At 40.9% G+C, this 24,011-nt stretch overlaps 2 pseudogenes; both read right to left on the reverse strand.

The window, feature by feature from the left end:
- Positions 1 to 3,342: 3,342 nt before the first annotated feature.
- Positions 3,343 to 7,872, reverse strand: LOC101966802 (zinc finger BED domain-containing protein 4-like; annotated as a pseudogene).
- Positions 7,873 to 10,538: 2,666 nt separating this feature from the next.
- On the reverse strand, positions 10,539 to 13,140 carry LOC144373118 (sodium/calcium exchanger 1 pseudogene; annotated as a pseudogene).
- Between the last annotated feature and the right edge of the window lie 10,871 nt (positions 13,141 to 24,011).

Consider the following 24,011-nt stretch of genomic DNA (forward strand, 5'->3'; position numbering starts at 1 on the left):
AGATCAGTAGAGGAAAAGGACCAGAGGGAGGGAAAGGGGAAATACTAGGGATGATATTGGCCCAGCTATATTGTTATATTGTGTGCATGTGCAAACATGTAACAACAAATTTCATTATTATGTGCAACTATAATGCACTAATAAAAGTATGGAAAGGAAAACAAAAGTTCTGCCTACTTAGTCAGCACCTTGAACAGACTGCCACTCCAGCCTTTTACCTGGTTTACCCAAAGCAGTTGTAAGATTATCTCCTGTGCAGCCGACCCACCTTACATTGGTTGAATTTTAATCCTTTCCTGGCTCTTGCCCCAGAACAACTTCTACTCCACTGTTGCAAGGAAACTTAAGATTCTCATGGCATTTACCCTTTATTAAGGGACAAACAGCTTTCCTACCCCAAAGAATGAATCTCAAATGCTGGAACTTCAGTAGCCATAACAGAAAGTCACATGAATATTTTATAGGAGGTTCCCATGATTACAATATTACAATGTTGTCCACAGGCAATTTTTCATACCTCAGCTAATAAAGACACAGCAGCAAAATGACAATAAATAACTCTCATAGGTATTATATCCTTAAAGTAGCTCCATTCAAAAGAAGTAAATACAGTATCTTTAAATCACCTGCCCTGGGTTACTGGTGTTCCCAGGAAAAAATGCAAAGAGCATCTCTTCCCACATCAAAATTTAGTGTAAAATCTGTTCAGGATTTTTAAGACAGTGGATATACACTGGTAACTCTGAGAATAGAGGGTGAGTGGGTGGCAGAATGGAAGGAGTATTCATGAGGCTATTAGATTAAAGTAAATAAAAACCATTCCTAGAGGCCAAGGACTAATTCACAAAGAACAAAACAAAATACTGACAGCAGTTTACTAGAAAAATTGTCAATTTTATTAGAAGCTTCAAGAAGTAATGTGGCACAGAGAAGCACATGCACATCTTTGAAGTCAAATAGGTGTTCAAATTCTGGATTCCTAACTTCATAGATCTCTGAGATTCACTTTTTTCATCTTCAATGCTATTGCTTCCTTGGGTTGTCACCATATTAAATGTATGAAAGAACATTTGACAGCAGGTATGGTGGCATTCACCAGGGGCTCTGGAGGCTAAGGCAAGAGGATGGTGAGTTCAAAGCCAGCCTCAGCAATTTAACAAGGCCCTAAGCAACTTAGTGAGACCTTGACTCTAAATAAAATATTATAAAGTGCTAAGGGTTAAATCCCCAGCACCAAAAAAATTTAAAAAGAGAGCACTTGAGAAAGTTCTTGGTCGTCTAATAATAGTGGTTCTAAATTTTGTTTCTACATATTATACCCTAAAAAGGGTTCCACAAACAAAGACCCTTTAAGGGATATGTCAGATTGATTTAAACACATTCATAATGATTTAAAACTGCACAAAAGGAAATGAATTGTGACTAAGTCATTAATTTTTATAAGGATCCTCTTTATTGACATTGTCCATGCTCCTATGTTTTCCAAGATAGGATACCTTCTTAAAATGCACATCCCATTTTTCTTTCCAGTTATGCTGTCTGTCCTCCAAAATAAATTCAAATGTTTTCTCCAAGATTAAGGCTTCCTATATCCCCTGCACAATGTCTTCATAATGATGTTTATACTTACAAAATATATCTCCCACTTTAAGTATGAGGAACATATATTTCTTTTGACTTCGCTCATAATATTAGCCCAGTGTTAGTCACTCATCAGTAGCTGATTAAGTAGGAATTGATATTGTTTTTTAAATTCAAGTCCTGAACTAGGGAAGCAATCAACCCTGTGTGATGGCCTTGGATGTTGACTCAGAAAATAGACCAGGATTTAAACATTTCAATGTGCCTACACTAAGAAATTTCTTCATTGGCTAAGATGAATTCCTTTATGTAACTATATTATAACCTCAAACTGTAATGAGCACTAGAAAAATGAGATTACAACAGCATAAATGGAAATCTGGTTGACATGGTAAAGAACCTTTCTGTACATAATCAACATGGTCTCCAGTCAATACTAAATTATAAATTTTTTATATAACTCATAAATGTTTTTGGCTCCTAACCTGTCTTATTTTTATAACAGTTATGCATTCAGAAAACATAGGAATTTACAAAAACATCTTGTAGTTATAATTTAGGTTTTCAGATGATGCTACATGTGTTTTGGCTCAAAAAGAGATAAATATTCTTGTTAAAGATAACTCACTAAAGCAGAAATCCATTGAAATGCTAAAATTATTCCAAACAAATTTCCTACATTAGCACATTACTTAGGAAAGTTTAATGCCAGTATAAATCATTTTATAGTCTAAATGAAACTCTGTTACTATAAAATAAATCCTGAATGTGCTAGATTCAAGGCACTATGTACTAATACCTTTTCTTGTCTAATGATATTTTCTATAGTATTTTTCATTATTCCTGATTTTTCCCAATGCACAATTGTTCTTTTGTTCTAATCACTTCAAATTTTACTTTATTTGTATCTGGTGGTCTTATTGTACCATATTATAAAGCTACATGTCATATCATATAGCTAGATATTTGTTCCTTAGAATTCTGTCAGCAAGAGATGAACCCTGGTTATAAACAGCCAAAACCAATATTTTTTCCGATGGAATGTAATAATAATAATAATAATGGTAATAATATAATAATAATTTGATACAATTTACACTGAAATTTTCTTTCTTTTGAGTCTTTTGTTCAATAAAGTATATAAATATTCAGTGTAAGAAAGCTCTATTTTTTGAGATAGATGCCTTACATATTACATCTTAGAGTTAATGAAGTTAAAACCATACCTTAAAATGTAACACTTGTTAACATTAATTTTGGGCAGACACGTTGTTTAATACATTATTCTGTTATAGGAATCCTGTAGTAAACTGATTTGCTAAGCAATATGTTATGTAAATTTTCCAACTTACATAGTTTTCTCAACTCTCTGTTTTAAATATATCATAGTAAATGCTCATTTTTTTCCAATTATCTTCCCAAATGATATCATTATTGAGCTCTAAGTAATTTAATTTTTTTGGAAATTGCAAATAAAAAGTTTAATTTCAGAAACTGAATCCATCATTTATAAATTCACTAAAGCACAGTCTACTCGAATTTAGAGTAAGCAAAGGTACAGTATGTGAACAGAACAACTTCCTAAGAGGTCATGGCAGATGGGCAAGTTTTCTCACCCACAACACTTAATGATCTGAAATTAAAACATGAACCTTTTTCAGATGTTAAAGAAAAAACTTTGAAGACATATTGTTAAAAGAATCTGACAATTGAGAATTTCATTCGGATTTTCTTGAGATTCTAAAATACCTGGGTGATGGCTGAATCTTTCCTACTGTTAAAAAAAAAATTCTAAATGCCTAAGGCTAGCCTTACCACTGTAGCCTTCCAGATGCCCCCATTGGTCACTACTGCCTCTAGGGCCCAGGGCGTGGTCCCAGAACCTGGGTCAGTGCACACAGAGCTCCACTGCTCAGGAACACTGAGTCAGAGGTGCCAGATGCAGGCAATGGGCCCCCTGTTGCAATGCTCTGCTCTGCACCAGCTGAATCCTCAGCAGGGACACAAGGGACTCCCATCTCAAGGACTCAGGACGACAGTCTGGAACCTCTGAGAGAATGAATGGACTGTGCAACCCTGAATGCAAAGACTTGAAATGGAACATGCCTGCAACCGTGAACCACAACTACAAGCTCTGTGACAAGTACAGTTTTATTTTCAAACACTTCGTCTCTGTGGTAAACAGTTGGCTTCCAGAATATTCTCTCCATTCCTAGACACACGTTAGAACCTGCAGTTAAAACTGCTCAGTCAGGATGGCTTTGTCTCCATCTCCTATTTACAAGTTTCATTTCACAGCTACAAAAGTGGTTTTGTTGCAATCAAAGCAATATTTAACTAAAATACAGTACCTGATTCATGGTTTTTACACAATTGAATAAACAGTCTACAGGATAGAGTTGTTTACATCTTGTCTCCATTCTAATAAAACAAATTTCTGACCCCTAACTTAAAAGAGATGTTGCAGTTATAAATTAAAACCTGATCACCCACTTCATAACTGAGTAGACAGGCTGCGTCCAGTGGACTCCTCAACCCCTGCTACCTGGCTCGACAGGAGTAAGACATCTGTGAGGTTACCTTGCAGTGTGGCCTGGCAAGTGGCCCCAGATGCTAGCCTGATGTCTCACATGTCCCTATTGGGAGGGTCACAGCCCTGGAACAACAGCCAGCCAGCACTGTGGAGAGCATCTCTGGTCTGGCAACTCTGTCGTGAGTTCAATAATGAAAGTATATCAAGGGAAGATTCACTTTCAAAAATATAAGATTTTCAAAATGCTTCATCATGAGCTGGGGCTGGCAAAAGCTGCCGTTCTCCGTGAGTGTGCTGAACAGCTTTTCAAAGGGATGGTACTTGGGGGACAGCCCCAAAATCTGGTGGCCAAAGTGGACAGTCCAGGACAGGACGACCGCTTGAGGTTCCAGTAGGCAAGCAGGTCACAGCTGTGCTCCAATACCTCCTCCTCCAAGTAGGTGAGCACCATGTCTTTGGGAAGCCTCTCCCACCTGTCTCTCCTCTCCACCTTGGCCACCAGCGACCACAGGCTTTCTTCTCCACCAGTCTCTAGACCAGGCCCTGAGTCACAGCCATTGGAGATGGCTGTGCCCTCTGAGGTAGAATTCAATATTTCTAGCTCCCTGATTAGATCCTGCATGTACTGCTCCACCTCCTCCTCTGTGAACAGGGAGGCTTTGTAGCGAGGTTCCAGCAGCAGGTCATGGAGGGTGGCGGACAGGTGGCTCACCATGACTTCTTTCAGCGACATCATCATAATGTCAATGCCTATCTTCTCCCCAAAGAGCATCTCGACCTTCTTGCTGAGGATGTGGATCATGGGGATGACCTGGCTTAGAGTGGACATGTAGGTACTCATCTCCAGGCTGGTGGCATCTAAGAGTTTCAGCGCATGACACATAGACTGCATGACTTCCCACTGGAAGCAGCTGATCAGCTCTCTGAAGTTGCACTCGATGGACATCTCCTTAATGACCCTCCTCTGCTCCAGCAGCCACTCCAGCATTTGCAGGGACTTGCTCCACCTGGACTGCACATTCTGGACGAGGCAGTATTGCTGCAGCTCTTACTCCCGCTGCAGTGTGGCCAGCTTCTCCCTGGCACTTGGGGAGTGCTTGGGCCGCTCACACAGCTTCTGGGAGGTGCTCAGCAGGCTCTGCACCATCCTCTGGCTCTTGATGGCCTCACTTATGATCAGGTCCACCTTGTGGCTGAAGCAGGGCATGCTCGAGTGCTCCGCCTTGGTCAGAATCTTGCGATGCTCTGGTTGTTGGTGACCATGATGCCCGCTTGCAGGCCGATGGACTTACACCCAAGCTTCTCACCAGCACTCTAGCTGCTTCTGGATGCTGCCACCGCCATAGACACAGTAAATCTGCGATGCGTCCAAAAGCGCTGATCAGTGGTGGTCCTCTCAGTGTGGGCAGGCCAAGAACGCAAAGGTGAGCCAGTGGGCAGTGACGGTCAGGTACTCACAGGTCTGGGTACTCATCCGATGTGAAGTGGACCACACTGCTGTCAGCCTCCTTCAGCTGCTGTCAGAATCATCTGCTTAACATTGTCATACATGCCCGGGATAGCTGTCCTGGAGAAGTAGGGAGGGGAGTACAAAGATTACTGAGGTTTCTAGTATTTGAGCAGCCTGACAAAACCAACCGTTATCCACAAAGAAGTATGGCTGAGGTCAAGTGCGATCATTTCTGCTATCAGACTGGTGATTTTTTTTGGCAATTGAGTGAGAGTCATAAAACTTCTCACTGGGGTCATTGAAGGAGGACCTGCCCAACAACTCTGTGTTCAGTGGCCCCTTGATGCCTGGAGAGCTGGACAGGGTGGTCTTGGAGTGGACCTCTTCCTTGAGTACATACTGGAACCTCTGCAGGTGCCTCAGGAGGCAGCTGGAGCCCCAGGTTAGTGGGCTTCTTGCCCCTGCTGATGGTCCAGCTGCAATGCAGACACACCACCTTGGTGGAGTCCACAGAACAAAGGGAGAAGTGGTTCCACAGCTTGAGGTCTTCTTGCTGCTGATGGGAAACACCGCTTGGTGGTTCCTCCTGACCACTGCTAGGAGGCCAGGCATCTTAGAGGAGCTTTCTGCAGAAGCCAAAGTGGCAGCTAGAGAGTTTGCCAAACTGGCACCCAGGAAGCCCTTCTGGGCCCCGACCACCTTGGGGTGGCATCTGTACAGATGTTGCATCAAACAGCTGGTGCCCATATCCCTCTTCTTCCCCCCACTGATGACGCAGTCACAGTACAGGCACAGGGCCTTCAGACTGTCCATGGGGGCTGATGAGAAGTGGTGCCAGACTTCCGACTTCAGCCTCTTCATGACCTTCTTGTTCTGCTGGAAGACAGCACCAGGCTCACATCTCCTTGGGCTCTACCTGCTGGTCTGCTGCTTCTTAAGAGAGACACCAAAGGAGGACTCACCCACATCTTTGGAGGATGACAGAAGGGACACATCCCTGAGACGTGCATCCCTAGACAGGTTCTCAGCCAGCCTGTCTGGGTACGAGGAGGTCGAGGGGCGCTGTTGGACCAGCTTTCCTGAAGAGGATGATCCGGGTTCCCCCTCTGTAGGCAACAGGGTGGGCAGCAGGGTGGGGAGGTGTGGGGTACAGAAGGGGGATACCCAAGCCATCACCCGTTTTCCTACAGCATGATGGAGCCTTGTGCTCTCCACATGTGCTGGATGAGCAGTTGGTGCCCAGGTCTTTCCGTTCTTACCCCTGCTGAACTCATGCAGTGCACACAGAAGGCCTTGGAGCTACCCAGTGGGGACAGGTAGAAGTGTTTCCAGATGACCAACCTCCTTCTTGCCCCTGTGCTCCTGGGAAGGCAAAGGCTTCTTTCCCCCATGCCCTCTGTGGTTCGCTAGTAGTGGAGCATGGCAAGGTGGGGAAAGATCCTACCTGGGCCTCCTCTCTGCTGTACCTCCAATGACCAGTACATCAGAGACCTCAGAAGAGACCACAGACATGGGCTCTTCCTGCATGTGGTCAGGGAATGGGATCGTAGCTGCCGTCTTCTGGGCAAGTCTGATGGGCAAGAGTGTGGAGCCCACATCCCCAATCTCTGCAGGCTGTGGTGGAAGCAGGAGTGAGGGTGACAGCAAGGAGAAGCCCAGGGACACACTTCAGTTCCCCTGCACTAGCTTGGTGGGGTGCGCAGGCCTCATGTGCCTCATGAGGCAGCTGGTGCTCAGGTCCTTCTCGTTCTTGCCCCTGCTGAACTCCTGCATGCAGTGCCTACATATTGCCTTAGTCTGTCCCAGAGCAAGATGGAGAAATGGTTCCACACTGGAGATTTCTTCCTGGAGCTGATGTGGCAGCTGGAGAGGAGGCTCTGGGTTACGGCTTCCATGGCCACACTGGGCTGCGTGCTGCTGTACTGGGGGAACAGAGCCCCATAGCCATCCTCCCTGAGGTACCACCAGCCTGGCCCTCCACCTGCTCCTCACATCCTCCTGCTCAGTCTGAAAGTCCACCCCTTCCAAACAGTGGCTGGGAACTGGATCACCTTCTTCCTCCTCTATTTTGGAACTTGTCATCAGAAACACAATCACCTTTTCCTCTGGGACTAGTGTCCTAGTTGTCTTCCACCAGGGACCATAACTACCCTAGCTCATTCCTCATGCTAGTGTCTCAGGTCAATGGAGAGCTCGTCTGAGTGCCCCTGTGCACATGCATCACCGTCACCCTTTCATAGCCATTCCATCTCTCGGGCTGCTCCTGTGAGTGCTCCACATGGGGCTCTGCTGCCATGTGCCTGGCCATGGGGACGCACAGGGGAGACTGGCTGCAGGTCATGAAGACCGGGTCCCCACCACCTTGACAGCACCTCCTGCATGTCCCAGATGCACACAGGAAAGCTCACAGCAGTGGGACACCTCACAAAGCAGAAGCAATCCAGGGCCATCGCCTCCTGCGTCCTTTGAGAAGCATGCCTTGGTGCTCAACACGAGGCAGAGTTACCACCACCAAGTGAGAAGCAGGAGAAGCAGGTGAGCCTGCTAAGACACAGCCAGCCACAGCCAGCAGCCTCCAGGGCCAGGAAGGGGCCTCCCACCAGGCACATTGGCCCCTGGTCAGCATGTCCTGGGTTAGCGTCACACTGCCTCGAGAGCTCAGAGCTGTGAGTAGAAGGACAAAGGCAGGCAGGACAGGAAGGCAGAAGCAGACATTCATCCACATCTACCAGAGGTCCATGTCCCAGTTCTCACTCTGCAAACTCTAGGCAGGCCAAGGATCTGGGCAGCGCTGGTCTGTGCGCTGGGGACCCCTATTGGCGTGGCGCCCATTCTTTAGCTGCTTTGTCTGCCCCCAGCGCCCCTCCTGCTGGCTAGGCACCACAGCCAAGGACTTTGGCCCAGTAGCCTGAAATGCTGAGGTCCCTGCGCCCCTCCCAGGGACCCATGTGCCAGCGTGGGGGGCACCAATTAAATTTGATTTGTAGCTGCATTAATTAATTGGCCTTAACATTTTCCAGAACAGTTAATATTGAAGTTTGGAAGAACAAACAATATTTTGTAATAATTAGGACCACTGAAATAGTACCATTAAAGAACAATCATTAGCAGCATTTCACATTTATAGATATCACCTACCAAACCACAAATCAAATTAACATATTCCTGATTTGTTTTTTATTAGCTGTTAACTTTATACAGAATTCCTTGTTGAATTCCCTAATTGAATGTTGTTGAAAAGTTAAGATTAGTTGGCACGGATTTAGGATTTGTCATTGATTGTGCTTTCACAAAAGCTTGTGATAGCTGTTAATTTTATATAATTAAATATGTTTTTGCATTATAATTTTAAAATATTTTGCTGAGAATATGTTTTATCAGTGTTATTTCTGAAATACATATTTTCATTGTAAAAGGGTCAGGTCAAAATAATTCAAATAGTTTATGTAAGAATATGAATAAATAGATCCAGACATCCTTATAAATTTAAATGGTATCTTCTACCCTAAAATTAAGATAAATGTTTAGGAATCCTTAACACCTTTACCTACAAACTAAAATGTTGATACACTTTAGACAAAAGCTATTAGGTGCTGGGACAGCAACATAATTTAACTTAGACAAAGAGTTAATATTTTAGTTTTGTCATACATTCATAAAGATTGTGGTTCCACTTAACTTAAAATGTTATTTTGGATTTAATTTTTTGTTAGAAAAATTGATGTATGTTGAAAAGAAATTTTTTTAAATGAGAATTTCTATCATTCTTATAATCAAAGAAATCAATAAAGGTGGACTGCCACTTGTTCTCCCTCTTTGATGAGATTAGACTCTCTGTCTACCTTGATCAATAGATTTTTAAAATTAGGTAACTTTTAAATCCAAAGTTTTTGTACAAATCTTTTTATGGCACCACGAAAAGAATCACAAATTCCGATTTTGTGTACAGTATTAAACAATCAAACAAGGAGATTTTTCAAAGTAGTTAATAAAGCTCAGTTGTGTGAAGAGCCCTTATCTATATGTATGATAGGTTTTGAAGAAAGCTACTCTAAGATGAACTGTGCTGTGGCAGAAATATAAAATCATCCTTGAAGATAAGTTGGCTTGAGTCTACAGAGCCAACTTTATTGCAGCATGAAAAACTCCTTTTTGCTTGGATCTGACAATATTAACCTGGCATTGGACATGATCACCAAAGGAAAAAGGATCCATTAAAAAATGAGAGTAATGGATAAACTGCTAAGAAGCCAGCACAACAACATGTCTTTGATGATTTCTTTTGACAGAAACATTGTACTTATCTTAACGTCACACGAAGACATGAATGTAATGAATGGACCTGTTAAGCATTAACAATGCTTACCAATAATAAAATTCTATTTAAAGTCAAGATACATCTTTAAAATTACAATTCCAGAAAGAAGCAGGGTTGGTCATTAAGTCATAATTAAACACTAGCATACAACCAGAAACATTGTACTGTCATAAAACCACAATGTCAGATGAAAACCACAGAAATAGTTCCACTCAGTCCTAGCATCCAGGAAATTCTTTTTAAAGGTGTTCCTTTTTTGGGCTTTCCCAATTTGTACTCAGCAATGAAATCAGAAACCTTTTGTGATGTGTTAAACATTCATTTTCTGTATATATACTGTATGATCCTAAATAGAATACAGAATTTTCAACCCATCTTAAATGATCTGATAACTTACATCATATGCTTCATTTTATCATGGTCTACAGTGTATCAAATATATAAAAGGACAAAAATAAAAAAGATCTCAATGTCAAATTAAGATCTGTGTCTAGTACATATTGATAGGTGACACCCAAGCAAGTACTGGTACTTTTGACAGTTGTCTTCCATAATAATTATTCTGTTCCTTTAATGCCATTTGGTTTAATAATATGCATACTCTCACAGTCATGCACTCACTCACTCAACCATACACACAAATACATAAAAAGAACTTACACGATTTCATTGTTCTGGCATTCGAGCTCTCCACAAGTGTCCTCAAAGGCTCCCCTCCACCTCTGGCCCTCTCTTCGATGGTTTCATAGGGAATGATAACATTTCCTCGAGCTCCAGATGTTCTCAATACCTTCACCTCCATGATGCCAATGCTCTCATTCACAAGTCTCAGGTTCCTCAAAAGTAAAGATGCCAGCATGGTTGTCATCAAAACTGGTTACCGTGGCCACGGAGGGTGATCTAAGGCAAGCAAGAGTGGAGACTGATTGGTTTTCAGGATGCCATCTTTGGAAGCCTCAGAAGATACTTTGACATTGCTGAGGTGTGCAAGAAAAATTTTACCCTCCTCAAAGCTGTCATCATCGATGATGCCAACTCTGATTTCCTTCTGGGTCTCACCAGGTTTAAGACCACAGTTCCTTCAGTGAGTTCATAATCAGATCCAGCATTGGCCATGTCCCCTCTGTTTCCTGAAGTCAATGAACACAGAGTTGGTCAAATCCCCACTTCTGCAAATAATGGTAAGGACCACAGTACCACAGTTGTCCAGACACTGATATATCCCCTGTTCAAAGAAGACCTTGCTCACTGGGTCACTTTTGGCCACTTCCATGTTGACCTCATGCATGCTGACAGTCTTCCTTGCTTGGTCAGCTACATGCCTCTTTAAAATGTTGCCAGCTCGGTCATCAGGCAAGTAGCTTGAATGTGATAAAATGCTTGGCTTTTTTGCTGCTGACTTAGGATTTCGTATTTGGCTAATTCTATTAACTGCTCTATTTCGTTCTCTGGATGTTTCTGCTTCAGTTCCTTCAGAATCCTCGCCATTTCTCCCTTAGTTTATTCATCATTTTGGTCCCTCTCTCACTGACCTCCAGAACCAGAGCGCCATCTAAGAAATTGTCAACCTGAGAGCTGACTACTTTTCCATCCATTTCAATTTTCGTTTTGGAAGATGGCTGGTCCCCCTTGTGTTCAGTGATTATTCCCCTCTGCTTGCCAGCCTGATACTGCTTGTAGACATACTTGTAAAACAGAAGCCTCCTATCTGCTACCCAGGCAAACACAACACAGAAGGGAAAGAAGAAGAAAGTTATCAAAACGTCCCAGACCTCCACAACACCAGGAGAAATGACAAGTGTAGGCGAAGATGCTCCAGGCTGCCATCACAAAGAACACATGCAGATGCTGAATCTTCCTCATCTCTCCATCAGGGACCACCTAAACACAAAGTGCAACGATGATGAACATGCTGAAGGCAGCACTTCCCACGATGGTGCTGGGCCCCAGGTCTCCTGCAGTGAAATACAGTGTAAGTGTACTTCAAAATTTAAGATCATCAATAACTGAAAGCAGAACCTTGGGAGCAGAAAATCCCAGGGCCATTACAGTCAGGTTGAACATAGTCTCATTCCAGATCCTCATAGTCATCTTGGTGGTCTTTCCATTGTTTTTCTTTATGGTTATTTATTTTTCTTGGGATGTGATGACTTCCATAAAGGACACAAACTGGTCAACAATGATAGAGACTCCCAGAAACATGTTGACAATAGCCCCGAAATACCCTGTAGCTCTAGCAATCTTGTCTCTGAAAGAATAATCTTGGGGCTACCAAATAGGCAAAAATCACCCTTTTCTTGTGGTAATATGAGACAGTACACTTGCTGGTATCATTCTCTCCTCGTTCCATTTCGGTCTCAGGAGTTATATGGTCCATATGGGAAAATAAGAAAGCCATCAGAGCTAACATATGAAATCTCATTGGAATCATGGGTGAGAGGCTTAACCAAGGCATGTTGTACAGGGAGATGACCAACTGTCCTGACATATTGGTAAAAAGAAGATGGGGCAGGGAAGGTAGAAAAATAATCACATCATTAGACCCAAATCCAAAGCATGATTAATACCTTTACATAAATTTCTGTATGTTTGACCATCACAATATCTCTGGTGAATCATCATTAATCTGATTCCATCAGTGATTAGGCAATGTTTTGTGAAATTTACAGTTTGATCTCTCTTTTGTGAATTTTCTACTTGTAGTTCCATTCATTGAGCAAGACCTATGACTGACTTCCAGGAAATGAAAAGTTCAATTTTAAGCCTGGCCTTATTAAGCACACATTTATGCATACTAATGGACAACAAGAAAGAAAAACAAGACTTTTGAAGCATTAAAAATAACCTCCTTGTTGCTAAAGCAGATTTTTCTTTTAAATTTTGATTAGTACATTGTCTTCAAGGACATTTTTCATTGAGAAAACCACTTTATTAAGATTCATGCATTGAAACTGAGACTCTGAAAAACTCCTACCAACACAAGGCATGATGATGATGATCTTAAATTTTGAAGTACACTTACACTGTATTTCAAGAAATCACACCTTACGGCTCTAAACTTGGAAACAGATAAATCTCTACATTTGCCTGCAATCAAAGCTCAATGGTATTTGTTCTCAAGAGGAAAAAAAATTCCACTATAATGCAATATTTCCACACATTAAGTACAGGTTTTAAAAGCATGTTTTGATGAGAGCACATTTTCTCCTAATTTTTAGCAACCCAGAACTCCAGATATATTAGCAACTGGGCATCTGGTATTTCAAGAACACTCCTTTCTATTTGTATACATAGCCTGCTTCACAACCTGCAGGCTGACCCCAACAGAAAGGACAGATAACTGGGTCCAGGCCTAGTTGTCTGTAAGACCCTGGCAGGCTTTGAAATCTATATTACCAGCCATAAAATGTTCCTTCTCTGTGTCAGTGTCACACTTTCCATGGTCATTCCAAAACACACATTAGTTCTATAGTGGGCTCAAGAACAATGATTTCATCTAAATCAGCTTATTTGGCAAAGAAACAGAGACAAAGTGTGTGTGTGTGTGTGTGTGTGTGTGTGTGTGTGTGTGTGTAATATGAAGGGCTATAGGCAATTAGGGATAAGACAACAGAGTCATTGAGGAACACAGAGAATTGCAAGCAAAGTAGTGGACAGAATGACCACAGCCCTAAACTCAACCACCAACTCATGCAAAACTCAGCTCCGATCTCACATCACCTCAGCTTCCAGGACCTGGGGTTTAGGGGCTGGGGTAAAAGGGGTAGGGAATGGATGCTGAAGTCCAAGAAGGTCCACAACTCTCATCTGGACCTTTTCTTCTAGACCTAAGAATTTACCAGTGAATAAGAGAAAGTCTTGGTCTTCTAAGAGCTTATATTCTAATGGGGAGGAATAAATGAAATATAAGGTGGTAACTGGCTTCAGGGGAGGCCAGTTATGACATCCATAGCACATGGATAGGAAAAGCATCCTGAGTCAGAACATAGCCCTGTGGCCTGAAAAAGTTAAAAGAGGAGCTGGATGAGATGCTCCCATAGCTCCATGCTGCCTGAGAGCCACCCACGTTTGTCTATGTTTGTTGCTGATGGCTTGCACTGAAAACTGCTCCAAGGTCCCAGGAGAATCACCATGGTCAGCACATTCTGGAAGATCCTCAGAGATCCCACCATGGCCTCAAGCCCCTTGTAGCTCATCACTATTGGGAGATAACCTTCTTTTGTATTTCTCCCGTACTGAAGAAGACCAGGAGAGGGTAAAAGGCTGGCAAATGAAAGAAACACATTTACAAAGCATGCAAGAGTTCATGGTCAATGTGTGTCTGCTTGTTCAGCCATTACAGGGCTTGGGTGGATTATGAGATCCCTGCTTAAAACAAGATGACCTTCCACTGGCCTGCAAGAAAAATAGAGGAGATTTAGTTCCAACTCTCTTATGCATTCATTTACTCCATAATTTATGTGCGCTTAGTATGAAATTTAGAATGACTCACTAGGCTCTCTTCTAGACCTAAGAATTCATCAGTGAATAAAACAAAGTCTCTGTCTTCTCAGAGCTTACATTCTAAGGGGAGAAAACAAAGTAATAAATGAAATATCAGGTGGTAAAAAGTACTACAGTGTGGGAAGGGCAGAATCAATCTAAGGAAGACTGTGTGTGTGTGTGTCTGTGTGTGTGTGTGTGTGTGTGTGTGTGTGTGTGTGTGTGTGTGAATGCATACACACATACAGCAGCATGATTTTACAGTAGATGGTTAAGGAAGGCCTCTCTGATAAAGACAACATTTGAGCAAAGTCCTGAAGGAAGCAAATGGTCAACCTTATGGAAACTGCAGGAAGAGTATTACAACAAAGGACAAAGGTAATGGTGATGGTAATGGTGCTTGGCACATCCCAGAACCACAGAGAAACCAGTGTGGAGGAAGGGCTGTGCAGGAGTGGAAATGCAAAGGGAATGGATCATGGGGCCACCGAGTCCACTGAGGTACTGGCTTTGATGAGGAGAGAGACAGGAATCTCAGGGGGTTCTGATCATAAAGTAATATCTAGTTTTCCTTTCAGAACAGGCTCTCTCCTGGTTCAGTGGAGATATTGCAGGGGATGGGAGGAAACAAGGAGACCAGCTCATGCCTACTATATTGAGATCTGATTTCTAAACAATCCCAATGCCTAGCAGGTATTCAAAAATCAAAGAGCAGACAGCTAACATTTAAAAAGGGGTAGTTATCCTTTTAGTAGTCTTGCAACTTAAAATGGCTTGGAGACTGATAAGGATCAAAAAAAGGTAAAATATTTGCAACAAATAACAGTAGTGAACAGAGAGAGTAAACCCTGAAGAAAGATTCAAACCTGTGTCTGTCTCCAAGCCTGATATAATTAATCACTCCTTCAACTCACTGCCAAATTCATCATTCTATTTTTCAAATTTCAGCCAAAATAAACTTGCTAAGGATCAGATCTGACACTATGACTCTACTTAAAACTCTTTGTTGGCTCTCTTTTTCCTCATGCCCTGTGGTCAAACCCCTCAGTAGTAAGCTCAAGATCCTTAATGATCTAACCTCTGTACTCCTGAATGCAGAAATACTTTTGATTCCTAAATAAGGCACTTTTTTACCTGTTGGCCTTTGCAGACTATGTTCTTTCCTCTAAACATTTTTCTTCTTACAATCAAGGTTCAAAAAAGTATAACAAATCACAGTCAATTTCTTGAGAGACCGATATTGGGTTCTTTTCATAAATCTATTATAGATATCGTGCTAAATTATTTACATGTATCAGTTATAGCTAATATTTATAATAACAAGCATTTTTGTATCACACAACTTTTAGTGTTTGTATTTCCATTATGATCTTTGTAAACAGCACCTCCTGGAGTTGTGTAGTGGGCAATACACTAAGCCCTATCCAGTATATACTATTAGCTCATTTACAAAGTGGATTAACTGAGGTATAGACTAGTTAAGACCTTGTTGAAAATCATACAGATAGCAAACTTCTGAGTTAAGATTCACACCCTGTCTACTTCCATTAACTGTTCCATTAGGTCATCCCTGATAGTTGGTGAAGTAATGCTGGACAATTGTTGGATTTGGGCTTGAATTAGTCCATTGGAAAGCCTCTTGACTTCTAAGCAGATTAGAAGAACTCAGTTAGCAATAGTCTTGTGGAAGGTTTCCAACAGCCTGGCTTTTATCTTATGGATTAGAGACTCAAGCATCAATGACTGTGGTATGTAGCATGAGAGCTGGCATGTTCCTAGAGACAGCAGCCCTATGCTTCCTGCCCTTTAGCAACTGCCTGGCAACCTTTTCCTGCATGCACAGTCAGGGCACTCTCTTAGTTTGGCCATAAAAAGGCCCTACCCTCCATCTCTGCCCTAGCCCACATCTCACAATGTCTTCTTAGCCAAATGAGGACCAGATGTGTAAAAATGCATGGATCAGTAAAAATCCATTGTCATTATTGGGGAAAAAGGAGAGGGGCTTCTGAGGTTACTAAAAATCATCACAATTATATTCAAAAAGTGACAGCATCATAATTTGTGTAACCAGGGGACGGAAAACACTGATGTAAGTTATTGGCAATAAAACTGGGAAGAACTCTTTGGACTTTGGTTGCTTTCTTTATTTAATGAATTCCAAACCCAGAAGGTTGTGAGGATGTGGGAAAGGTGTTATCTAAAGGAGTTGCTTTTCTTCCTGTATTTCCTTTCTTCCATGGTCTTCCTTCCATTATAAGATTCCAGAAGTTCTATTTAACTCTCCTCAACTTCCCTGAGATATATATAAATATATATAAAAAATTTTACAAGAACATTAAGCAGGAAGATAAGAACAGAGGCCACAGGTATCTTGGTTTGTTCTCGGCTTTCTTATGTTCTTCCTTGATCTACTGAAGGCTGACACAAAAAGTAGGCTGATTTTTATGGTGTATTCAGATCAACTCTTATGTCTATGGCCAGGGATCACTTAGGAATATCTACTTCATCATCAAAATGAGTCTTAAGCCCATGAATATCAAGAACACCTGAATTATCTTCTACTTACTATTTATTTTAAGACAAAACAACTTTATCACTACAAATTACAAACTTTAATGGGTCTGACAAAAAAGAAGGTAAAGATATACTTGCCTGCCAGTAATCCAGCCACCTGTGCTGAAGGGAGAAATCAGTTACAAGGAAGAGAAACACATGCCTACAGACAGGTCTTTATCAAACTGCTTTGTAAAGGATAAGGAAGCAGCTAGGTTGCAAAGGGGCTTGAAGAGGAGTGAGGCAGCAGAGTGCCTACTCCCCACAGGAAACCGGGGCCAGTTTTAACTACCAAGGAGAACCTGACTCAGGAGAAAGGAATATGCTGCTGTCCTCACCAGCCCTCACAATGGATGGCCTAATCCCATTCTATTGATTGGCAGTGGGGTTATTCCAAGGAACTCCCTGACTCGCCTTCATCAGGACTTGGAATTCCCTTCTATGTAATTTTTGCTGACTGAAAGCCTCAGAGCTAAGCAATTAATCTATTTCTAAGGCAACATGGAAGCAAGTATAAATCTTTACCCATGACTGAAGCAAGTACTTCCCAGGGCTTCTAGACAAGGAGATGATGCCAGAGGATGAAGATATTTTTAATGTGACATGTGACCATCCCATCTAAGGTTCAAATACTCCTCTGGCTCCCAGCCTCAGTCTATAAGACCAGGGTCAGAATTCAGAAAGGAACTTAGTTTCCACAGTACTCTTTGCTACTACCTTTAAAACTTTTTCTTTTTCTTTCTCTCTCTGTCCTCTCCAGAGTTTCCTCTCAGCTGATTGATAAATTGGGACAAGTCATGTAAGGACTGGGCTATGGGAGGTCTTGTGAAGAATGAAGTCCTTCTGCCCAAACTGATGAAAGTGGAGTGAGGGTCCTGTCCTGGGTTAGAAATCCTGTCGCTAAATTGTTCAGCAAGGAGAGCAACTAGGGTAAGGACCAGGTAAAGTGACTAGAAAAAATATATATATAAAGAAAAGATACACTTAGGATTTAGGATAATGAAGAAGTTCTTGGAAACAGGTCATGTGATGAACCCGTTAGCCCTTTTCTCTATTTTATTTTTCTACATTGCACTTACTACTTTTATCTGCTGTGTACTTTATTCAGTAGTTCTACATTTTGTCTTTCTCCCTCTGACAGATGTAAACCCTGGAAGAGCAACATCTTTTTTTCCCTTTTTACCAATGCATTCCCAGTTCCTAGAGGAGAGCCTGGCACATAGAAAATGTACAGCACATGTTTACTGAATTAAAAAAAATAATTATCATAGGGACATGTGCTGATTCCCCAAATCTCTGATGCTGAATCATAATCTGGGACTTGGGCCTCAGCATTTGCATTGGAAAATACTCTCTGTGAAACTGATGAGCCCTAAAATGTGCAAAGTTCAACATCAGGTTGAAAAACCAATATCAGTGTAAGCTGAAGGAAAGGAAATAAATGTTTTAGGTTCACAGTAAAAAATCTCAGGCTGGAAAAATTGTCTCTAGCATAAAGAGATGACCTGGGGCCCTGACATCTTGCCCAGCACCTGGCCCTATATCAGCCCTGGCTCACTGATTGTATGGGCTCTGTTGAGAGAGTCCTGACCCTGGGGACATCCTCAAGGAAGCCTATCTTTCCCTCCTTTGAATAATTTAAAGAAATCTTGTGTAACACCAACCAAAATCATCTCCATTATAGAGTCCCTGTAAAAGAGAAAGAGAACCAAGATTTAAATTTTTATATTAACTCTGCAGACAAACATGGAAATATGGGCTCGCAGAGGAATACTGGAGCAGAGAGAGTCTTCCAATAGAAATTAAAGAAAGAAGGATTCAGAGAGAAGATGCACTGATAATCTTGGGTTCCATGTGAAGTCAGTCAGGATTGTCCTTAGAATTACTGCACCAGGGTCAGAGAGCAGGGTTTAAGGCCCTCACTTAGGGCCATTAATGGCAATAATGACTGAAATCACTGACTTGAGCATGTGCTTTGCATTCATGATTCCTGCTGACCTCTGTGACAATATTGCAAGGAGATCTGTATTATCATTCTCCTTTGATAAATTAGAAAAACAAAAAGTTCTTACACTAAGTTGTCAAAGGTCACACAGACTTAAATGACAGCTGGGATTTAAATGTAGGTACTTTGCATCACACCAAAAGGATTTCTGTTGTTTGTTTCCACTACATAGGGTAATAATGCTGTTCTTTGTGGACAAAGAGCTCTGCATTTAGATACTTAGTATAGAATGACCTCTCATACTGCTGCTGCCTCCCACCTGAATAAATGTGTTCAGACTGTATTAGTACATCCAGGGCTTTGTGTGTTTTCCATTCCTGTTTCTTGTCTCCTTCCTCAACCCCCAATTTATAAACACTCATATTCATCAAGTAATAAGGGAAAGATGATTCATTTGGGGGATCATCAGCTGAAGTCTGCAGTCTGAAATCATTCTGAAATCATTCCAGAATCATGTAAAAAACTTAAGGTTCTTCCACTTGCTCAGGAAGGAAAAAGGAGAAAGAAATTCTAGCATTGAAAAAGCAAAACTAATGAGGGGAATGGGATGGGAGCCATGGGAAATGATACAGAACAGTCATAACAAATCACTTAATACATCACTACTAACAAATCTATACTTTTTTTTCCAGAATCTTAATGCAACTCACAACTTTACTTACTTAAGTCAAGACTTTTTGTTTTAATTTTAAATTGGTCAGAAATCAAGAAAACTGCAAGAACAAAATGTCATTCATGGTTTCACCTGCTGAGATTTTCTGAGCCACTCATATGTGCTAGATGCTGTGAGGTGGCAAGGCAGGAGAGAGTCCACATACTGGGAGACACAATTGTTTAATTACTAGAGAGTCACAGGAGAAGGGAGACATCCCTGGCCTTCAAACAGTTGCATCATTCAACATTCAACTGAACTACCCAGTTCCCAGGTAAGTGTCTTGGGTCTTGGGTTACTAGAACCAGGATTCTAGAAACTTCAGATCCTTCAGTCTATGGCTCTATAACCAAGAGATTTCAAATATAAACTTGAAATCTTAGAGCAGGACCTTGGAACATCTCCTCTGGACTCTGAAATTTCCAGGGTCCTCTTGATATACAGTGATAACTATTTTAGGTAATAATCTGTTCATTATCATCCCTGAAGAGACAGAGCAATCTTTCTTTGATGTTTGATATTATAAGGAAAAGGAACAAGGTCATACGCATTCTTTTATATATAATGCATACAAAAATATCTCCTACCTTAAAATATGTTCTATGTTAGCTGCTGCCATTTATCCTTAAGGAAATTTTATATAGTGTGTATTCTCCATATTTCTAGGTTTGGAGTGAAGGACCCTTCTTGTACTCACCAAGAAGTTAGTGAGTGGCCTTAATGTACAAACACCTTCACAGACACTTCAGGAATTACAAAGATAATTGATAAAAGATCCCTGCATTAAGGAATTCCCAGTTTCTGTGTGAAAGCTACCATTAGTGACCATTAATACTAAAGAGAATAAGGAAAAATTTATAAAGGAGGAAATGAGAAGAATGACAAAGCTGAAAATGTTAGAGGACATTCTAGAGGGAAGAAATGATGTGAAAAAGGCACAGAGCAATGCTTCGCCAACTTTAGCTCCCTAGCAATCACCTGGGAACGCATTACAATGCAGACACCTGGGCCCTATCTTCTGATTTATAACAGGTGTAAAGAGGACCCCCAGATTTGTATTTCAACAAGCACCGGGGTATTTCTGAGAGAGTGGTCTTGGATCATCCCTTGAGAAGCACCGGTGTAAAGGGTAGAAGGGCATAAAGGAAAAAAGAGAAGCCAGGAGAGAGCAGAACTGGTGGAAACCAGCTGCCTGGCAAAAATATGTTCTGGGAGGCCCTAGAAGGAAGCTAATGCCTAAAAATAGAGGGCAGAGTTCCCTAGTATCCAGAAGAAAATAATGTGAAATAATGCCTCTCACAAACTGGAATTCTAGGCAGGACTGAAATATGAAAGGCCTGTGCATGTGTTCCTGGGAGTCAGGGGTTGGCTCTGAAGGAAAGGGGAGAAGGGACCCTAATTAGGAGTCCCATGGCCCACAAAGAGATTAAAGTACTGGGGTAATTATGAAGCACCTACTTTATGCATGTGGGTTACTTCTGCCTCCTCTGAGCTGACATAGAAAAGAATTTCCAAGACATTCTCTCATGTGAACCAAGACTCAGGATAAACAGAAGTCTTCAGAGACCTCTCCAGTTTTTTTTATGCAAGCCCTAAGTAGAGGCAGAAAACATGCAGAACTCCCAGACAGGAAGCCTTGGATGACAGGAAAGCTTCGCTCCTTAAATTACAGGCATTTTATGGGGTATCCCCTGCACCTCCTCGTCACTTCAACTGAAGAGTGAATCTGATCTATACAGTCACTCTTGCTTTCTAGTGTGCCTCTTGGAACTAGGAATGTTGAATTAGGAATTAAATTTCAAGCTGCATGATAGGAACATCCAGAATGACTTTTTTTTTTCATTTAAAATCTTTTTCAACAAGAAAAGCCACAGTGTTGTGAGCAGAGGCTGGTGAATTTCATGAGCTTTCCCACTGTCATGAAGTTTCAGCTTCCAGTAGATAGCTTTTCAGGAGATGGAAACCTATCAACTTGATGTTTGTGAGTCTTTCAGATTTTCCTGCATAGTCTCAACTCACAGTCCTTGAAAGAAAAAGATGCTCTTGAGAAGAGGAGAAGAGGAAGTAAAAATAATATAAAGGAAAAAAGTCAAGTAAATATGCTCACTTAATGGTGCCCCTTCATCAAAATTCTATGCTACAGTTTTCTAAACTTCCTGACAATATGCTCAATGGCTTGGCTGTAAATTCAGAAAAAAATCAGTTAATTTTAAAAAAGGGAAATCAGCTTAGAGGGGAATTTGTCAAATCTTATAATTTAGAAAGCACAAATGGATTTGCTTATATAGAAGTCTAGGCCCTTACTTTTGGAGATTCTCTTATTGGTCAGAGGTTGGATCTGAACACAGTGTGTGAGAGGTTTACATATGTAAATCAATGGAGGCTTTATTTTTTTATGTTCTCTATGTGGTTCTAAGGTTCAACCAGGGATGAACTTCAGTGAGTGAAAGGTGAACTAGCTAATTGATGGTAAAGACGCATGAAAAAGCCCTCTTCTATCCACTTAAGGATATTTTCTATTCTGCTGTTCCACTCAATATTAATATTTAACAGAATATAAAAATGAAGACTTTTTGGAAATTTAAAAGACCATAGGACCACAAAGAAGCAGAAATGAGTATTTTAATTCTCCTGACAGGGATTTAAAAACAGAATAAACAGATTGAAAATTATGATCGAGAAAGTCCTGTCCATGGCTGCAGGGCCTCTATCTGTCTTGTTGAACACTCTATCTCCAGCATCAAGCCCATTGTTTTTTACATGGTAGATGAATTAACAGAACAAATCCCACTTACCCTAAGGGGATTTGTCTGTGTAGAAAGGAGATGGCTTTTGCTTTCAGGGGGAAATAAACTCTCTGGTTCCTGTCCAGTGGAATTGCAACTTAATACCAACTAGCTCCTGGTAACTGCAGTGTGGGCCCTGGATAACAACTGACATAGTCCCCATATCCACACCCACAGTCCTGCCTGGCCACCTACTCTGTGATGACAGGCAGATTATCTGTTACATTGCAGGAGGATTAACTGTACAGAGATGGCAGTTAGACCCAGCCTCAGGCTAGAGCTTGTAAAATGACCCTTTTTCAGTTATCTCAGGAATTAATTTTAAAGCTTTTATTTGTTCCAATTTGTTTATTTGTTCATAAACAAGTCAAAGAATCTCTTATTTCATCTATTAAGAGAGAGTCATTAATCATGCATTTTATGTTTTATGCTTGAATTGTTAAAAATATTTCCAAGACTCAAGAAAACTGAACTTTCTGATAATGTTTAAAGTCAGTCACCAAATAACTCATTAAAGTTTGATGGGAAAGAGAAAAATAAATTTCTCTTAATTAAATAAATAAAATTCATTTCTTCTTGTGTTCATTTAACAAATATTTATGAGGACCTGCTCTTTGCTCTGCGTTGTCCTCCCAGACACTAGAAAGACAAAGAAAAAAAAAAACACCAGTGCAGTTGCTATTTCTTTGGGACTTACATTCTAGAGGAAAAACAATAGGCAGTAAGCAAAATGAACAAATTAGCACATTAGAAGTTTCCATATGTAAATTTGACTATGAAAACAATCAAGCAAAGAAAATGGAACACAGAGTTTTGAGAATAAGTACTAGTTGAGGTGGTCAGTTTTGCAGAGACTTGAATATAGTTAAGATTTTCTATTAACAGTGCCATTATTATTAATTTTTGAGGTCCAAACAGAATAAATGATAAAGCATACGTTTGTTTGAGATTCTTTTGAAATTTTCACCTTAATGTCACTGGACTTTTATTAGTGTTATAATAGGGGCTTGGACAGGAATTTCACCTCTGGGTTCAGGAACACATATTATATCAATCTAATGGTTATCCCAAAAAAAGCAGACTGGGCCCCAAATAAATAATGCACATAAAAAATGAATCCATTCAAAGGCACACCCCTTTGATTTTATTTAAAGAGTAGCCTCTTATTAATACCTGAATGGCCAATTTTTCAAAAATGAACTCTAATTAGTGGAACTCTTACTCCAAAGTCAATGGCACTGCTGAAAAGTCAGAGAATCTCATGTGTATAGTCTAATGATGGTTCAATGCCTTTTTTTTTCCCCAGAATTCTGCCACCCGTCCTTTCCTTCTCTATTCTTATCTGAAATTCCACAATAAACACACACAAGACTGATGGTTCATCTACAATTCAGACACATACTCTTACACAAATACATTGCCATTCATATTCATGATGTTTAACTTGGCTGCCTATTTAATTACTGAAAATGGCCATATCAAAATTCGCATGTGTGCATGGAAATAAAAGCTGACCACTTACATTTTAAAATTTTATTCAATATCATTTTTTATTTCTAGGTTTTTATATACTTAGTTGCAAGTCTACTTTAAGGTTAAATACGATTTTGACCTAATATTGCTCTTTTGGAAAATGAATGATATTAGATTT

This window comes from Ictidomys tridecemlineatus, unplaced genomic scaffold (genome assembly GCF_052094955.1).
Source record: "Ictidomys tridecemlineatus isolate mIctTri1 unplaced genomic scaffold, mIctTri1.hap1 Scaffold_237, whole genome shotgun sequence".
In the NCBI taxonomy this organism is placed as follows: domain Eukaryota; kingdom Metazoa; phylum Chordata; class Mammalia; order Rodentia; family Sciuridae; genus Ictidomys; species Ictidomys tridecemlineatus.